Source organism: Stylophora pistillata, chromosome 12, assembly GCF_964205215.1.
Source record: "Stylophora pistillata chromosome 12, jaStyPist1.2, whole genome shotgun sequence".
Lineage (NCBI taxonomy): Eukaryota > Metazoa > Cnidaria > Anthozoa > Scleractinia > Pocilloporidae > Stylophora > Stylophora pistillata.
The window spans coordinates 5,586,686-5,599,168 of record NC_142530.1 but is presented as its reverse complement, the minus strand read 5'-3'; the positions used below and the strand labels follow the sequence as shown (position 1 = coordinate 5,599,168).

Sequence of the window (12,483 nt, the reverse complement as noted above, 5' to 3'; positions counted from 1 at the left end):
TATTTTTATAGAGCTTCTGGCATAAATTTCAGCAGATAAAGTAGCACTGGATATTTGTGTCGAATTAAGTTCAAAGCTTGAATCGGATCCTATCCCATTACTAAGGTTACTTCATTTTTCCACAACAAGAGGGAAACCAGAAATTAAAACCATGAAAGATGTACATTTTGATAAATAAAAATTAAATGCTGAAACTTCATATTCATTATGCAAGGAATATTTCATCATGTTTTGCTGTTTTAGACTTTTTTTTCCCTTCAAGCAGACGCACAGCTGCTTGAACTTGGGCTTTCTCTATCGCACATTTGGAGTTATCTTTAGGAGACTGCCCTATTGCCATTTGTGCTTTCGTTGCCCAATTTTGTCATTTCCAATCATGAATAAGTCTACTTGTTTTTATTTTTGCCTGCTAGAGTGTAATGAATGTTGTTATGGTACTAGACAATAATCAAAATAATAGGAGTAGGTTCCTACAGATGCCAAAGGTTGAAATTGAAGGGTTTTTCAATGACTTTGCCAAGTTTTAGATAAATTGAAGGACCTTTTTTGGAAAGGTTTGCATAAGAAATTTTAAAATTATTTAACATTATCTCTCAGTTTTTCTATTAAAGTACTGCAATTTTTTACTCGAAAATTGCTAAAGAAAAAGCGTTGCAAAAATCAAGCTCTAGTCCTCAAATTCAAGTACTTTCAAGACCTTGAATTTGTTATTTTTGAATTAAAGCATCTTCGAATACTTTCAAGGCTTTTATGAACTATGAGTAGGTAATGTACGTGCCTTTAACTGCAATGAGAAGGGAATTTTTTACCTATTATTGATATCGAGTCAAAGTTTGTTGCAAAATGTTCACCCAAGGGGAGTTTTCACAAATCAGTTGATTGAAGCAATATTACTTTTCAATAGTTCATATTGTTTTTAATAGAAAAATATCTGAATATTGAATATCGTTGATGGCCACAACAAGAGAAGTAGTACTAATTACAGTTTACATGATTGGATGAAACTGAACTTTCTTCATCATCACTTTTGTCCCATGTATGATCATACCTTTCCGACTCGTAGCCACTCTTATACACCCATTGCTAGTTTTCCATTGGCCTATCATTGATTGACACATGTCATAACTCAGAAAAAAATCGGTAACAATTTTGACAGACAGGTCATTGACTTTGATCCCAAAAAATGTAACGATGCTATGACTTGATTAAAATTTGATGGACAGATAATAATGAGACTACCTAGGTTACAACGCCTGCTGTCATTTCGTATTTTCCCCGATTTGTCTGCTCTATGGTTTATTTTTTACCCGAGAATTGTGATGTTCATGAGCATGGTGCTGCGTTTTTGAATAATCTTATCGCTCGATTTTTTTCTGAGAATTTTTTAATGTATGAAACGGGTGATTTGATTATTTCTCTTGGAATCATGCCATTGACTTGCGTTGATGTATCGTTGTTATTATTTTCCTCACTTGCGAATTTTGTATGAAATTTAAAGTCAAACACTTTCGTGACTGTTAGGGAACGGACTCACACGTTACATTTTTATTTTTTTAATTAAGATTTGTTTATGAACTAAACATTTTTATTGAGAGAAAAGCTATCGCATGTTTTTACCTTGAACGGACCATTGTTCATTTTCCGAGAATTTTGAATACTCATTAGAATTGTACAGCGAATTTTAAATATCCCTATTGTTCATTTTCTGAGAATTTTGAATACTCAAGAAGTGCTCCCAGCGTAGTACTTAATGCATCACATCAAACATGAAGTTTTCAATTTATTTACATCAAATTATTAAACACACTCCTTCGTCATATGTTTGTTTCCAAACTTCGTCCACTCAAGTATAAGAGTGGAAGCAAGAGAGACACTTTCCTGGGTGGAAAACATTTGTCAAGTAGCTAGAACGATATAGTCTTTACAGTATATCAAGCTGATGCGAATTAAGTTGCGAGCACTATGTTTCTTAAGTTTTAACATGCAAATAAGTAGTGGTAGCCACATAGTTGCAAGTTTTTAATTCATTGAAAATACTCCCCATCACATTTTACCACTTTATCACGATTACTTCATGTTAACTCTGTACAGCCTTTTCATTATTTAAAAGACCACTAACTGAAAGCAAGTAACAGTCAAATCAACAAAAAAGGGGGCTGTTGAAAACTAATTGTATTGCTCACTAAGCAGCAAAATTTCCGGGCGCCTACCAAAAAAGGCAACATTGTGACTTCATTAGCCACGGTTGTTCTAAATTATCTTTGAACAGATTATTCTATATCAATGTGTGGTAGATCGCTATGCAAATGTTGGCAACTTTAGCAGCACACTAAAATTCATCAATTGGCACAATTCATGTCTTCTTAATCTTGCGTTTTAATATGGGAGAAGGAACCATCATAATTAAAACTTTTTGACCGGAAAAGCTTACCTAAAAAGGAAGCTTTCGGCTAGCTTTCGATATTTCTGCGAATCGATTATGTGCCCCCGGAGGCGCTATTGTGAATTTATTTTGAGATGTTTATTATCTGTCGTTAGTGTCACGGCAAGAACTGAAATAATTATATCTTTCGATCTACTGGGCATAATTCGCTGACTAAAACGGTAAAATGTTTCCCCTCTGAAAAACAATTCTCGAAATTATTTTGTGATGTTTATTTTTTTCTGTAGTACTCCGAAACAAAGAGTAGGTAGCGCCTAGAAACATCCCGTCAAAAAGGGGTCAAGATCGGAATTCTATTGTTACTCTCTCTCACTTACTCACTCACTCATTCATTCACTCACTCACTCATTCACTCAATCAATCCCTCACTTACTCACTCACTCATTCACTCACTCACTCACTCACTCACTCATTCACTCACTCACTCACTCACTCATTCACTCAATCAATCCCTCACTTACTCATTCGCTCATTCACTCACTCACTCACTCACTCAATCAATCAATCAATCAATCCCTGGATCACTCGGATCACTCACAGTTTCTGGGCAACGAGTCGATTTTAAATCGTCACGATTTATAAGTCACTCGATAAACGATTTAAAGCGTGACTCGTTTGTTTGTGAATAGAAACGAGACTCGTTTATAGAAACGAGACTCGTTTGTAGAAACGAGACTCGTTTTTAGAAACGAGACTCGTTTTTAGAAACGAGACTCGTTTTTAGAAACGAGACTCGTTTTTAGAAACGAGACTCGTTTGACAAAACGAGACTCGTTTGACAAAACGAGAGTCGTTTTGCGAAAGAAGGCTCGTGTGCCAAACTTTGCTCTTGGCGCATGCGCAGAAGTATAGTTTTTTTTTCCAGGGCAAAGTTTTAGGTTCAAGATAAGGTGGGATTTTGCTGCAATATGTTAAGGTAATCTCTATTTTCTTTTTCTTGGGATTACAAAGTGCAGGGAAGGCCTAAACCGATATTTTTATAGAGCTTCTGGCATAAATTTCAGCAGATAAAGTAGCACTGGATATTTGTGTCGAATTAAGTTCAAAACTTGAATCGGATCCTATCCCATTACTAAGGTTACTTCATTTTTCCACAACAAGAGGGAAACCAGAAATTAAAACCATGAAAGATGTACATTTTGATAAATAAAAATTAAATGCTGAAACTTCATATTCATTATGCAAGGAATATTTCATCATATTTTGCTGTTTTAGACTTTTTTTCCCTTCAAGCAGACGCATAGCTGCTTGAACTTGGGCTTTCTCTATCGCACATCTGGAGTTATCTTTAGGAGACTGCCCTATTGCCATTTGTGCTGTCGTTACGCAAGTTTGTCATTTCCAATCATGAATAAGTCTACTTGTTTTTATTTTTGCCTGCTAGAGTGTAATGAATGTTATGGTACTAGACAATAATGAAAAAAATATAATAGGAGTAGGTTCCTACAGATGCCAGAGGTTGAAATTGAAGGGCTTTTCAATGACTTTGCCAAGTTTTAGATAAATTGAAGGACCTTTTTTGGAAAGGTTTGCATAAGAAATTTTAAAATTATTTAACATTATTTCTCAGCTTTTCTATTAAAGTACTGCAATTTTTTACTCGAAAATTGCTAAAGAAAAAGCGTTGCAAAAATCAAGCTCTAGTCCTCAAATTCAAGTACTTTCAAGACCTTGAATTTGTTATTTTTGAATTCAAGCATCTTCGAATACTTTCAAGGCTTTTATGAACTATGAGTAGGTAATGTACTTGCCTTTAACTGCAAGGAGAAGGGAATTTTTACCTATTATTGATATCGAGTCAAAGTTTGTTGCAAAATGTTCACCCAAGGGGAGTTTTCACAAATCAGTTGATTGAAGCAATATTACTTTTCAATAGTTCATATTGTTTTTAATAGAAAAATATCTGAATATTGAATATCATTGATGGCCACAACAAGAGAAGTAGTACTAATTACAGTTTTAGTATATTCAATTAGAGGGATTTGACTTTCATTAGATACCAAGAGGCAATACACCTATTTTGACCTTTTTGTGGGTTAAAAATACATGTCATACAAAAAACTGAAAACCTTTTATGAAAACCCTGTGCATTCTTTATTATTTCTTACAAGATTTTCAAGAACTGATTTGCTATTAACTGAATCAGACATTTTTCCTTCACTGTAATCACTTTTAGGATCTAAACTTATTTAATTTAATTCAGATGGTTCTCTTTATCTCCCTATTTTTTCCCATGCTACCATAACTATTTTGCATAAGTCAGCCAGTATATTTTGATGATTTTTATTAATATTCAAGATTAATTTATTTAACACATGATAAATATCATTGGTTTGCATTTCTGTGAATTCCCATCCCAGTCATCAACTGTTGAAGAGAAACAAATACAAAAAGTTAGGTGTGAATTTTGAGTGAAAGTCAATTTAAGATGACAGGCATGGGTAAAAGGTAGATGAAACACTCTTCAACTAAAAAAGGCCTTCTAGATGGATGATTTGACTTCCAAGAGACAAGAAGGAACTCTAGGCCAAAAATGATAAATAAGGTAAACCCAGAAATTGCAGTGATTATGACCATGGCAAGGAAGAGAATTAAAAAAAAAAGGAAAGGAAGTTATGAACTAAATTAAGTACCAGAAATCAACTAAGTTGTAAGAGAAAGGGTTGACAACTTGGCATTTAGTATTCTGGTTATTTTTATTTTTTTTGGAGGAAAGGTGGGGCATGTTACTTTAAGATTCCACAATAAGATTTACATAATTCACACCTACCACCCCTATTCATTCACAGCTTCATTGTTACAATGTAAACATCCATCACTTGCCATTAGACAGTTGTACTGGGGAAAAAAAAGAGGAAAAAACAAGTGGGAGTATGTCTTTCTAATGACAGAGAGACATACTCCCACTACAACTAACCCTATTTCAGAAATGTTGGCTGAAATAATTTTTATTACCAAATATTTTTATACCAAACATCTCAGCAAGTCAACCAGACTCGTTCTCAGCGAGCTAACTAGACTTATTCTCAGCGAGCCAACCAGAATTATTCTCAGCGAGCCAACCAGACTTATTCTCAGCAAAAAAAAAAGCCAAAGTTATCTCGGGCGTATCCTTCGGAAAGGCCCAGTAATTTATGAGGAGTGTATTCACAGGATATATGATCTAAAAGTACATGATCATTTCTTTCTTAAAATGAATTTTTTCGTCATAAACTATCTTTTATCTCAGGGATCTCATCAAAATAAACGCAAATCAAAATGACAAATCTAATTCGCTATGAAAAAATGTTCTGACATGTTTATGTTTTGGAAACTTTTCTAGATTATTACAGAGATGAGATTGCTTCGGTAAGGATATTATTAGCAAGAGATCTTTGATTTATAAAATGATTGTTTGTGAATTTTTAACAAACAGATAACGAGGTTAATAATTATGCACTTAGCAGCTGCCATCCTGGGGGTCGACCCTGGGGTCATACGGGGGAATAGACTTTTGTCTATTCACATGGGAAAACACCCACTGGATTTTTACCATTGCCGCCATCTTGAGAATAAGAGGTCCTTACCATGGGGACTGGTTGTTACCATTGATATCTTCAGATGTAAAAAAACTACTACTACTACTACTACTTTTTCCAGTTAGTCGCCGCCAAAAGCCACATAGGATGTTTTTAACTTTGAGCCCTGTATAGTAAACACAAGCTGAAGTAAGTTTTTGTTTGTGGCAAATAACATTCGTTTGGAGCATTACATTGTTTGAGTTAGTAGAGCATACTTCTTTGTCCCCAGGCGAGGGGCATTGGTAGCTTTATGTTGAACAATGTTATTGTTGGTTAGGGGGTTTAGGAAATGCCTTTGCAATGCCCAGGGGTTCCCCAGGGTCACCCTCTTCCCCACCCCCCCCCCCCGGGAGGGCCGCTGGTAAGTGCATAATTACCATGATGACTAAAACAAAAATTTTTGTTATCAGTTGCATATAATTATAGCTCATTGATCTCTTTGCCTCTGGAAAATGTCAAATAATACCAAATATCTGGCCCGATTACAGTCTACTAATACATATTGGAAAACTTTATATCATTTATTCTCATCAAATTTGCAAAGATAACTTTTTGACAAGTATCAAAAGAAAAGTTAAGGCTATTTCAATATACAAGACATTACATGATAATTTTTGCACTTATTAATAACTTCATCTACACTTTAACTAGGTTTTTCGTTTCCTTCTTGCTGAGATTCATTATTTTTCTTCTTTCTTCTCTTTCAGGTCTTCTTTTTCTTCATTTCTGGTTCTATGAGGATAGTAAGAAGAAATTGTTGTCGTCAGTTGTTTATAGGTTTTTCGTCATGCGGGATTGGCCTGAATTTCCCATTTTGGAATGCTTTGAGCAAATTAGAAAACTGGAGAAATTCTTCAGCCATGAAACTTAATGAATTTTGTTTGTTAAATCTTACCCTCACTTAAAGTCTTCCTCTCCTCAATGTCGTGTCTTTGCTCTCCCAAGTCCTTGTCATCTTTAAAGTTAAAGAGAAAGGCCTTGATTTTTTTTCATCTTGCAGTTCGCAGTTAAATTTGTATTATGCATGAGTATATAAAAATATAACTTTATAAAGGTGATTTCTTGTTACTTTATTTAAAGTTTGCTATCTTTAGAAGTACAGAAACAAATAGGAACTTCAGCTTCATTTTTTCATTTTTAATTTTTTTAAAATTCTGTAAAGAGAATTCTCTACTTACCAGGAATAGTGGAATCAAGTGATTTATCAGAATCAAACTTGCCATAGAAAGACACCTGAAATCTACTAGAGTTTTGAAAGATAAGTAAAATTAATAAGATGGATTTTTAAAAAGAAAAAAAAAAAACTAAGGGACCAAATGATCTGTTTTCATTATTCTCACCTCATCATCTTTTCCAAATATTTCATTTGCTTCATCTTTTTTTCTGTGAAGTAAAATTGACATAAACCATTTTTTTTTAATTTAGCTGTTACTACATGGCCTTTTCAAGATCCTTTTTACATGTTACTTACCCTTGTTATCAGGCACAATTTTTCTGATTGGATGAGATTATCAGTGGGTAGTTTTGTATCAGAAAAAAAACCAGATTCAAGTTGATGTAATGTAAAATAGTCTTGGGAAGTCTCTTGACCCACCCAGTCATACACCTCCTGTAAATAAATTGATGAGAGAGAATGTAAGCATGTTGATGCTTAATTATTAAAGGCCATGCACTACAGTTGTATAGTGTGCAGGCATATCTATTTATCAGAGCAGGCTTATACGAGATGTTCGAAACTTCGAGCTAATAAACCAACAAAGCTACATTGGAGTTGGCCTCTTGACCATCACTTTTCTGCTTATATATATATATATATATATATATATTTAACAATTATTCCACGCGTGCGCATTGGATATGAGATGATAGATAGCCAACGGGGCGCGTAGTGCCGAGTTGGCTATAATCGTCTCATATCCAACAAGCGCGAGTGGAATAATTGTTTTATTACAAACCTTAAATCAAATTATCAAATTTCATTAAATTGTTAGCTCCCTTTTAATTTTAAGCTGACACGTGCTAACCATATTTGTAGATTATGGTATATTGGCTGATATACCATAATGGCTAAGCCAATAAAAGGTCTTGAATTGCATTATCCAATGATCAAGTTTTTAATAAATATTATATATATCATTTCCAAATTGAGCAGTCTATCTAGGATGAGTCATTGCTGCTGCAATTGCGCATGCTCGCTAGTTTACTCTAGTTTGAACACTCTGGCATGGCTTAGACGATAACACAAAGGTTGGGTCGTTTGGGGTGACCATCTCGGTTCTCCCCCATCCTAGCATCAGCACTGCACTGATGAGGCCCAGAAGCCCGAAACAGTACTTTCTGCAGTTAGTTATATATATATATATATGCCATATGGTACTTTATACTTTAATCTATTTTATTTGTAATGACTTATCATTCAACTGTTTCAGAACTCACCTGATATGTTCCTTTGGTAAAAAATTTCTTGTTATCTCCCTGTCATCTTCATGGAGAACCTTAATCCGGAAACATTCCCCAGCAGGTTCTTGGGTGAGACATTTTTTTCTCATGGCTGTTACCTGATATCAAAGTAATGGTATTTATCAGGTCTTTGATATATTGTCAAAAGTCAATCACCCAAAGCATGCAGCATTATACAGCTTACCACAAATTAAATTTCTTATTCAAAGGTCTTCCTTAATTTGGTTGCAATTGTTCAAGGCATTAAATTCCCGCTTTTTTTACTTTGGCAACATAAGTTATGACCACCAGATGAAGAAAAAAACCAAAAACACAAGAAAACCAAGAGTAGGGAGGTTTTTCTGAACAATCATTGACCATGAAGTTAATTTGCATTCCTTTTTGCAGAAATTTGAACTGCAACAATTATACTAGCTACGCAACTCCCTTTCCACCATGGTTATGTTATGTTTTCACCAGTTATTGCAGCACATGAAACTCATAGAACATGATTTTGCACATCGGGGATTTATATTATTTGTTAGTACTTTGATGAAAGGTTCCAGAAACAATAATTATTTTGGTTTAATTTGTAGTTTAAAGAATTTACTTACTCTTTTCGCTTTCTCTAGTGACGAGGAGCCTTCTGCTCTTTCGATCCCTTGGATGCTTGTCCGACTTTTCTGCTACTTGACTTTTTAAATGAAATGTTTACAAATTTTGTTAACCTTTTAACAATAGTTGAATATCATGAGTTCAATCAGCTCTAAGAATTTTGTTGATCCAATTTGATACAAGAACAGTTCCAGATTTTTGTAAAGGTAATCACATGAATTTGAGTGCAATTTGGAATAAATAAGCACGAGTAGATTTTTTCAAAGACTAACAAAATTGCATGAGCCCGTAGGGCGAGTGCAGTTTGTGGTCTTTGAAAAAATTTACAAGTGCTTATTTATTCCAAATTGCATGAGAAAATCATGTGATTATCTATTAATAATATACGTGAAAAAATACGAGGTAGCTTCTCATAACTACGCAGAAGAAAGTGCGCGCATCATGTGCAAAAATAATTTATTCAAACTCTGCAAGTGACATTGACCTTGACATTGACCTTGACATTGACATTAACCAATGATTCTGACCAATCAGAATGTCTGGTTTGTTTCTTTCTTTGCACTGAATTAGCCCTCTTCTGCACTGAATTAACTCTCTTCTGCACTGAATTAACTGAAAACTGCATTCATCTTAACCAATCAGAACCGAGAAATTTTTTCATGTATATTATTATAGCTAAAATTAATTTTGTGGAAAAAATTCATTAATGAAGGAAATCTTTCTTATGGTTTTCTTTATGCCTTCTTGTGCATTTTATGCTATTGTTTTCCAAAGAAATGTGATATTTGCTTTAGATTTTATTTTATCATGGATGGCCAGACTCTATGCATGAAAGATGACGACATTTTTGCCTTGTTTGTATGATACATGAAAAGGCAGTATTTGTACATGAAATTTATCCTTTTCTCAATATTTTCTCTAATGTGACTAATGTCTGCATCCAAAATATTTATAACTAATTGAAAAAATAGATATTCTCCAATGGTTTACTCACAATCTCTTGTAGAAGTAGATGAGAAATGTTCACATAAGTGACAAATTGTATGTTCCATTTGATCATCACTTACATCTTTCAGAGATTCTCCTAGGTGTAACAAAATGTCTGATGCTCATTGTAAAACTATAAGTTTAAAAACTGGGTAACCAGTTCAATATTAATTCAATAAGTAAAACCAAACACTGTTAACAGCTATTGGGACAACTTTAGGAGACATTTTTAAGGTAGCAATCTTTCAAATGTTACACTTTTCATTTTTAAGTTATATCAATCTCCTCAAAAACCAATTCACTCCACAGAGTAGATCAGTATGAGCCATTTTTTTGCAATGACGCACATCAGGAAGGAAAAAATATAGATTGAGACTCTACAACAGCCTTAATTCAGAAATACATTAATTTTTTTATTAACTTCTAAACTCCCAGTTAATTAGCATGTAAATTCTTAAACTTAAGTGGCAAATTCCTGTAACTGATTTACAAAGAAATGTGTATCAGCTAGAGGAGAGATTTAACAGTCAGATCTAGGGAGTTAAAGGGTTAAGAGGGTTTGATAATTGTCATTGATTGGCAAAATTTTTCAACTTACCTGAAAAGCAAACATTTAGACTGGGGTTATTTTCTTTTGGAATAAGGATCATCAACTCACTAAATGGACCTCTTCTTCCAAATGTGGTCCTTACTGCAGATGGAAAATAGTCAAGTATTTTAATGGCTTTGAATGTTATGTTTTGATTTGGGGAAGCTATGTGTTTAAAATTTTGTCAGTGTTCTGTTGAAAGGAGAATTGCTCTTTATTCTTAATTTTGTTATTAGATAGACAGGTTCTAGACATCAACATTATGAACATTGGTTTTACCCACAAATGTTAATTGTGTAGTTGTAAACCTATTAAATTATATTAAACCTAATTCTCGCAGCATATGCATGATATTACTATAATTAGATTAGGTATTGGTATATATTTTAATAAACAATATTACTACCTTGCCTTCCTTGGCATTTAGTATTCTGGTTATTTAAATTTTTTTTTTGGGGGGGGGGAGGAAAGGTGGGGCATGTTACTTTAAAATTCCACAATAAGATTTTAATCATTCACACCTACCACCTCTATTCATTCACAGCTTCATTGTTACAATGTAAAGATCCATAACTTGACATTAGATAGTTGTACTGGGGAAAAAAAGAAGAAAAAAACAAGTGGGAGTATGTCTTTCTAATGACAGAAAGACATACTCCCACTACAACTAACCCTATTTGAGAAATTTTGGCTGAAATAATTTTTTATTATAGCAATACCAAACATCTCAGTGAGTCAACCAGACTCGTTCTCAGCGAGCCAACTAGACTTATTCTCAGCGAGCCAACCAGAATTATTCTCAGCGAGCCAACCAGAATTATTCTCAGTGAGCCAACCAGACTTATTCTCAGCGAGCCAGCTCACATAGTCACGAGTCAAGTTATAAATTATCTAAGCGCTAATCGTGATTGGTCGAACGGCTTCCGTGCAGAACCCATTTCGCACTCTTAGGATTTCATTTATCACACGAATTTCATTTGCTCGAGCCTTTGTCGTGTTGCAGCTCAAGGAAAAGCATGGTGTTGCTTCCTGGTTTTACTGTACTTTGTACCTTTTGTGAACGGCAAAGATTAATTAGAGTGGGTTTCAAAAGACCCACGTCTACCCCCTCCCCGCCCTCTTTTATGCGCAGGTTTCTTACGTGTGATGTGTGTTCAGGAATTTGAAATAGGTGAAGCGACTGTGTTGAGTCGATCTTTAATACATGTCCTTGTAGGCATGTTCGGAATGTTGCACATGATGTTTTGGTGATAGAAAATTAGCCAGGTTTTTTTTTTCTCTTGTGCACGAGAGGTTTCTGTAAAATTAGTTGATTAGTGAGATGATTATCATTATTTAACCTCGCTATCAAATGTTATATTTGAAGTTTTTTTTTCAAAAGAATGTCGATGAAAGCTATCGGCTATTATATCGATCCATTTTTATGCGTTAAATCAGGCTGTGCTTAGCCATTACATTTGGCATCGATGTAGTTAGCTTAATTCCTCCAAAAATGTGACCAAAATTGAACTAAACTTTTCATCGTTTAGTCCACTATTAATTATTATCGGTACGGTACCTCAAAAGGTAAAGGGTCCTTTCGCCAACGTGTCAGTTCGTGAACGTCAGTTCGCCAACATATGAGGTCCATTCGCTAACGTCTAATGTCAGTTCGCCAACGTCTCAAATATTTATAATTGCAAATGACCATGGGATTCAAATTTTAGTTTTTATGTGTTCACGAGTGTTCGTAGGTTAATATCGTTTAAAATTGTTCGTTTCACTCCCCCCAATCTCTCATTTCCTCGACGGCTGATCGTGTTTAAAAGAAAAAAGACTTTGAAAACCATGTAAGGCTTTTACCCGGTAGA

General features: G+C 34.4%; 1 protein-coding gene and 1 long non-coding RNA gene across 6 annotated transcripts in view; one reads left to right on the top strand and one right to left on the bottom strand.

Annotated features, from left to right (window-relative positions):
• LOC148718519 (uncharacterized) overlaps positions 1 to 12,483 on the top strand; it is a 677,830-nt gene that overhangs the window by 401,802 nt on the left and 263,545 nt on the right. The window lies entirely within an intron of this gene.
• On the bottom strand, positions 4,711 to 11,352 carry LOC148718531 (uncharacterized). Of its 4 annotated transcripts, XR_015994127.1 has the most exons (9): positions 10,052 to 10,141; positions 9,057 to 9,136; positions 8,440 to 8,561; positions 7,475 to 7,612; positions 7,344 to 7,386; positions 7,182 to 7,246; positions 6,899 to 6,958; positions 5,214 to 6,735; positions 4,711 to 4,810 (listed from the first exon to the last, which is right to left on the bottom strand). It is a non-coding gene; the product is annotated as an uncharacterized LOC148718531 (long non-coding RNA). The 4 variants fall into 4 exon arrangements; XR_015994128.1 differs by lacking the exon at positions 10,052 to 10,141 and having other exon boundaries at positions 5,214 to 5,281; positions 9,057 to 9,074; XR_015994125.1 differs by lacking the exons at positions 6,899 to 6,958; positions 7,182 to 7,246; positions 7,344 to 7,386; positions 7,475 to 7,612 and adding exons at positions 10,643 to 10,735; positions 11,159 to 11,352 and having other exon boundaries at positions 5,214 to 6,127.